Here is a 6,054-nt window from a genome sequence, read left to right as displayed (position 1 = left end):
AACTTTTCTTAGAGCCCAGGTCAGCAGGCTGGGGTCTTGGGCAGCAGAGGTGCACTCAGATAAGCATCAGAGAGGAGAAGAGCTGTGTTTGACAGCTCCTGTGCCCTTGTGCTAAGGGTAAACTGGAAGGGGGATTTATTGAACTCCCTATCTAAGTTTTCCTGTGCAAATCACTGTAGTTGCAGAAGGATCAGAAATGGTTTGTGTGCTGTTAGTTCTTGTATTATTTGCTGTGACTTACGGGGAGAATGCCTTATATCTTTCTCATGAGCACTCAGTCTGGCAACTGCATCTTGTTTGTAACTGAAAACAAACTTTCAATACATATTTTCTAAAAAGGGGAAGTGAGTATTATAAAAACAATTTGGAAATAAATATTTATTTTATTTTATTTTACAAGCTAAGATCAACAGAATTTATTCCATTCTTGACAATGTCACTTAACAACCCATTTATGCTATTTATAAAATAATGCCAATAAAATATCTGTTTTTGTAATTATTTATATTGCCCTTTATTCTAACTACATATACACCCATGTAATGTGTATAGATAACCATCCACATATGCATATATAAATTAATTGATAAGGTAGTTTGTGGTCTAACAAAGAGCAGAAAATAGGCTCTTGCATTTTACTCCAGTGAGTTGGGATGGCAGAAAGGGACCAGAGTTAAGACTCAAAATAAATTTAACAGGATAGTTTTATCTAAATCAACGCACAGAAGTGATAAAAATATACAAACCAGCAATAATTGAAATATAAGAATTTTTAAAATGTATGAATCGGTTGCAAAAAGTAAAAACATTAGATTAACCAAGCAGTTACTGAATTTCATCCTTCTAAAACTTCCAAACTAGTTAGAAACTTTCTAATTGCCCAGCCATATAGCAGTTTAAGTTAAAAATTTAAAGGATGGAGGAATTATAGTAGCCAACAGTTGCAGGGAGAACCACAGGTGGACCAAAGCTCATAATGAGATCAGGCTTGCAAGAGAGGTAACAATAATTTTTCAAAGGTTTCTTTGGCTGTGTTTGAAGCGAGAGGACGAACAAGCAAGTAGTTGGTCCTCTGCATTGAGAAGACAGAGAAATGCTATTGGGTGACACAGAGAAGGTGGAACTGCTCAACACCTACGTTGCCTCTGTCTTCACCCAAAAGGAAAGCAGTGCCCAACCTAGTCATAACAGAAGAAATGATGTAGCCCAAGGTGGTAAGGGAACACCTGGGTATTTTAAATGAATTCAAATACCCGGGGCCTGATGAGCAGCACACAAGGGTGCTAAAGAAGCTTGCAGATGTAATACCAGAGCCTCTGTCTATAATATTTGAGAATTATTGAGAACAGGTGAGGGCCCTGCAGACTGGGGACAGGGAAATGTTGTCCCATCTTCAGAAAGGGGGAAAAGAAAAGAAAATCTACATAACTACTGACCAGTTAGCTTGACATCAATGACAGGAAAGATACTAGAAAAGACAATTAAATGGTTGGTATGTGAGCCCTTAGAAAAGGACGCTATGATTACTAAGATCCAGCATGGATTTAGCAAAACTAAATCATGCCAGATGATTCTCATTTCTTTTTTTTATAAGAGTTACAAGCTTGGTGGATGAGGGGAATGCAGTGGACGTAGTGTATCTTGATTTTGGTAAGGCGCTGGACAAAGTCCCCCATGATCTTCTTGCAGAGAAACTAGTAAAATGTAGGCTGGAAGATGTAACTGTTAGGTGTCTAGACTGCATCAGTAGAAGTACAGTGTCCCAATCAAGTAGTCCTGCTCTATTCTGCCTTGGTCAGATCACACCTGGAGTATTTTGTCTAGTTCTGGCTAGGACTTGAACCAATTGATTAAAGTTACAAGAAAGGAGATTTCTACTAAACATCAGGAAGAACTTTCTGATGGTAAGAGTTTGACAGTGGACCAGACTCCCTTGGAAGGTGGTGGACTCTCCTTCCTTGGAGGTTTTAAGCAAAACTCCGATGACCACCTGCCATATATGCTTTTGTTGAGATTCCTGCATTGCAGGGAGTTGGACTAGATGACCCTGGGGTCTCTTCCAATTCTACAGTTCTGTGATTCTATATAGCTACCAATCCAAACAGGGAACTGTGAATCTGACTTCTGTGGAGTCAGGAGGGGAAGCTGAAAAAAGATAACTCCAGGTTTCAAGGAGGAAAATATGTTCAGATAAAAATAAAGAGAAAATTGGAAAAGCAAAGTCTGAGCCTCACAAGGGAATAAACATAAGGTAAAATCAATTTTTTTAAATCAAAGAAACAAAACCCTATAAAACTTGCATCTGTTCAAAACTTTTCATGAGCCAAACACCCAGACCAAAAAAGGCAGACTAGTAACTTCAAAAACGGAAGGTGGGATATGCTCAAAGCAAGAAATCCCTTCTCCTCTCCAAGAGAAGGCTCCAAAGGCTTCAGAACAAGAAAATTCTCGAGAAAAATGTTGAGCTAAGCAAAAATAAAACTAAGTGAATAATAGAGGCCTAGTACTGAGGTGCAGTCTCTTTTGTTCCCTCCCCAAAGTTTCCTGTCTCCTGATTTGTTCTCCACCCGCCACCTTTTCTCACTGAAATTTGGTTCTGTGTTGATAAATGACATAAGAGGCAAACTCATTTAACTTTCACTTCTACAACATAATCTATTTCTAGGATTGTCCTAGTTTGTGCATGAACACATTCTTAATGAAACTAGGTGAAAAATGACTACCTGTGAATTCACGTTTTTCTAAAAGTGTATCTACAGTAGTGCTCATAAGTAAGGCATTAAATAAAAACAGAAAAGACCCCTCTCACACACAACACAAATGGAAGGAATAGTTAAGGGACCCAATTATTTCAATCGTGGAACAGAACAGAAATACAGATAAATCAATGCATCCTCCATTTCAAAGACACATTGGGAGTATTTAATGACATTTTACAAGGATCAGATGAAGGACTTTGTGTGCTTCCCAGTTTTGCATCTATAGTAAAAATGCTGGAAGCCACAAATATATTCCAACTATAAGCTTCCATGAAAGATAAACAGCAGCAACATCTCCGTACAGAGACTTCCCTGTCTGCTCTCTTATACGCTTTAAAATGTTGAAATCATTAGCCAAGACAACAGCACAGCCAAGCACAAAACATTATAAAAATAAATTCAGTTACAGCACAGAGCTTCACCATTGAGGAAGCGTTCAGGATTGAATTACACTGAAAACTGAAATCAAATTTCCTACATGAATCTTCATGTTGGCCTCTGTACATGGGAGTTCTAAAGGTAATAATATGAAACATAAAAGCATTTGGAGTTATAAAATAAACTCAATGGCTTGGACCCTGATGAACAGAAAGCTCCTTCCATGAGCACAACTCTCTGCGAATGGGAGCTCTCAAAAGTTGGGATTCAGACCATGAATAAGGCATGGAAGTCTTGCAGCAACTTCCCTGGATTGTCGAACAAATGAACAATATGAACAATTGTTTTGGCTTGTAACTTTCAAGGCTCATCTCACCATGTAAACTATTGATCAAGCCAGAATATCCTGGGGAAAGACAGGGATGTGGAACCGCTGGATATTGCTGGGCTCCAGCTCCCATCCGCCCCAGCTAGGATGGTCAATGATCAGGGATGATGGGGATCACAGGGGTCACGGCTTATCCGTGTGTAGCATAAGATGTCATGCTTTGAAGCAGGGTTTGTTCTAGATTGCTCACTGGATGTTCACTGGATGCTTCTGAGATCTATAATTCTACAAGGCGGTTCAAAAACTCACTTGGCCAAAAGTAACATCTGATGGGAGGGCGTTCCACAGGGATGGCACCACTACTGAGAAGGCCCTTTGCCTGGTTCCCTGTAATGTCACTACTCACAGTGAGGGAACCACCAGAAGGCCCTTGAAGCTGCATCTCAGAGTACGGGCTGGACAATGGGGGTGGAGATGCTCCTTCAGGTATATAGCGCCAATACTATACTATGATATACTATGGATGAACTATGGATATACTATGGAAGGATTTTGTTTTATTATTCACAGGCCAAAGAAACCATCCCATAACAGCCATGCAAGTCAAAAACCCAATTAAACTCCCCTCTCTTCACCTCCCTTCCCCACAATGCCAGCACATTCCACTAGCACAAGGATTTCTGCTTGTGCAATAGGATTTTCTCTTCTTTCTATTTCCCATGTGTTCCCATTTCCCATGTGTTCATTCATAAGTCTGTTCTGACCCGTTTCTGAATTAATCTGCATATTTGAAAAAAGTCTGCATGGAAGTTCATTTAAATTTGCATGTTGTCACGGAATACAGATTGATGGGTCTGCATTTTATCTCAATATATTCGTTCAAAATTGGTTCTATCCTACATATTTTCAAATGCTTTTTGATACATTTTTTGAACCAGGAACAGTTACCGTAATATCCAGAGGAGTACAAAATCTGAAGGATAATTACCGTACATTCAGATTCGTACCTTAGTTTGGAACATGGGCAACAGGTGAGTTCTCACCAGAACTCACAGAGATTGAATACCTCAACCGTCTCTAATATGCTCCCTTGTGCTCACCTGGGACCCACCAGACTGGACCGCTGCATTAATCCTGTGCCTGCTGCCCTAAGGCCTTTGTGTTACCTCTGCCCTAAAAAAATGCAAGCTGTCTTGCACCTCCCAGAGAAGAATGAAATGGCTTCTCGTTTTCCACCAAGCGGAAAGTTAACAGTACCACGCAGAAAGGACTCGTGACTGATTACAAGCAACAGTGACATACTTCAGCTGCATTAGCTTCTCCCGTCATATATTTCAAGTCACAATTTTTGGAGATAGTACAATTTTGAGGATAAGATAAAATAAAAGAGGAATTATTCAATTAGATTTCAATCTACCTTATGGTATAATTTCTGAAACAGTTTAATCTGAAAAAGTCATAAACATAAAAAGTAGCCTCTGGGAGAGCATTTTCAGATGTCAGTGATTCATTGCCTGCGAGTTCATTTACCTGAGAGAGTCTCGTTTTTAAGGAGACTTGTGGACAGTATTTTATTACTGTGGTGACATTTTGGATTAATCACAACAAGGCTTGGTGGCATTGCTTGTGAAACATCTCCCTCCCGGTAACAAATACTTGAGGTATGAGAGTGTGTAAAATGTCCCATTCAATATTTCATAATGGAAATGTAAAATATTGTCATTATTAAAAGAGCTTTTAAAGCAAAACAGACACGCCCATCAAAAAATGAGGGAGAAGGGAAACTATCTTATTTATAACTACAATTTGTTGCTATCTTACTTTGCTTTTTCTGCCATTTTTGTTTAAAATGCTAACATATTGAAATATGTGACATGCTCCATAAACATATGTGGAAACTACAGATATTCATGGATATGAAACATCTTTCCTCAGTTTGGCTTCTGACTGCTCTCATTGCCCTGGGAGAAGACTGACTGACCATCTAGAACAGAGGCTCTCAAACTTTTTTCTCTGGGCCACACTTTCAGATTAATAATTTGCTCACGCCACACCAATTTTTTTTATTTATAAGAAATTTATTGGTGGGCGAAAAATAACAACAACTAGCAGTGCTTGATTCATAACATAGAACACAACTACTTCATAATATGACCATGGGACATCCAGAAAGTATCAAACAATGCAGCTAAATAATTCCTAGAATATAATTATAAACAAGCCTCTTGCATATGTACTTTAAATATGCACACAAACGCAATTAAGAAGCGTGAGCTTGCTTTTGCTGGGTAATCTCATTTATATTAGGTCTACTTTAAGACAAACTCTTCTGATACTATATTACACTGAAATGTTTAAATAATTCTTTGATCTTGAATCTTCGTGCCACACTTGTCATCCTTTCCTGCCACACCAGTGTGGCATGCCACACCCTTCGAGATCCAGGGATCTAGAAGCTGAGTGAGCAGACTCCTCCATTCTGATTTTCCTATGGATTTCTTAACAGCCTTTGGAATTCTGGCTCATGTTTTCTGCAATGACTGACAGTAAGAGTTTTGACTTAAGAATGGCTTTGCTCTTAAAAAATAA

This window comes from Podarcis muralis, chromosome 1 (assembly GCF_964188315.1).
Source record: "Podarcis muralis chromosome 1, rPodMur119.hap1.1, whole genome shotgun sequence".
Taxonomy (NCBI): Eukaryota; Metazoa; Chordata; class Lepidosauria; order Squamata; family Lacertidae; genus Podarcis; species Podarcis muralis.
This window is presented reverse-complemented; position numbering follows the sequence as displayed.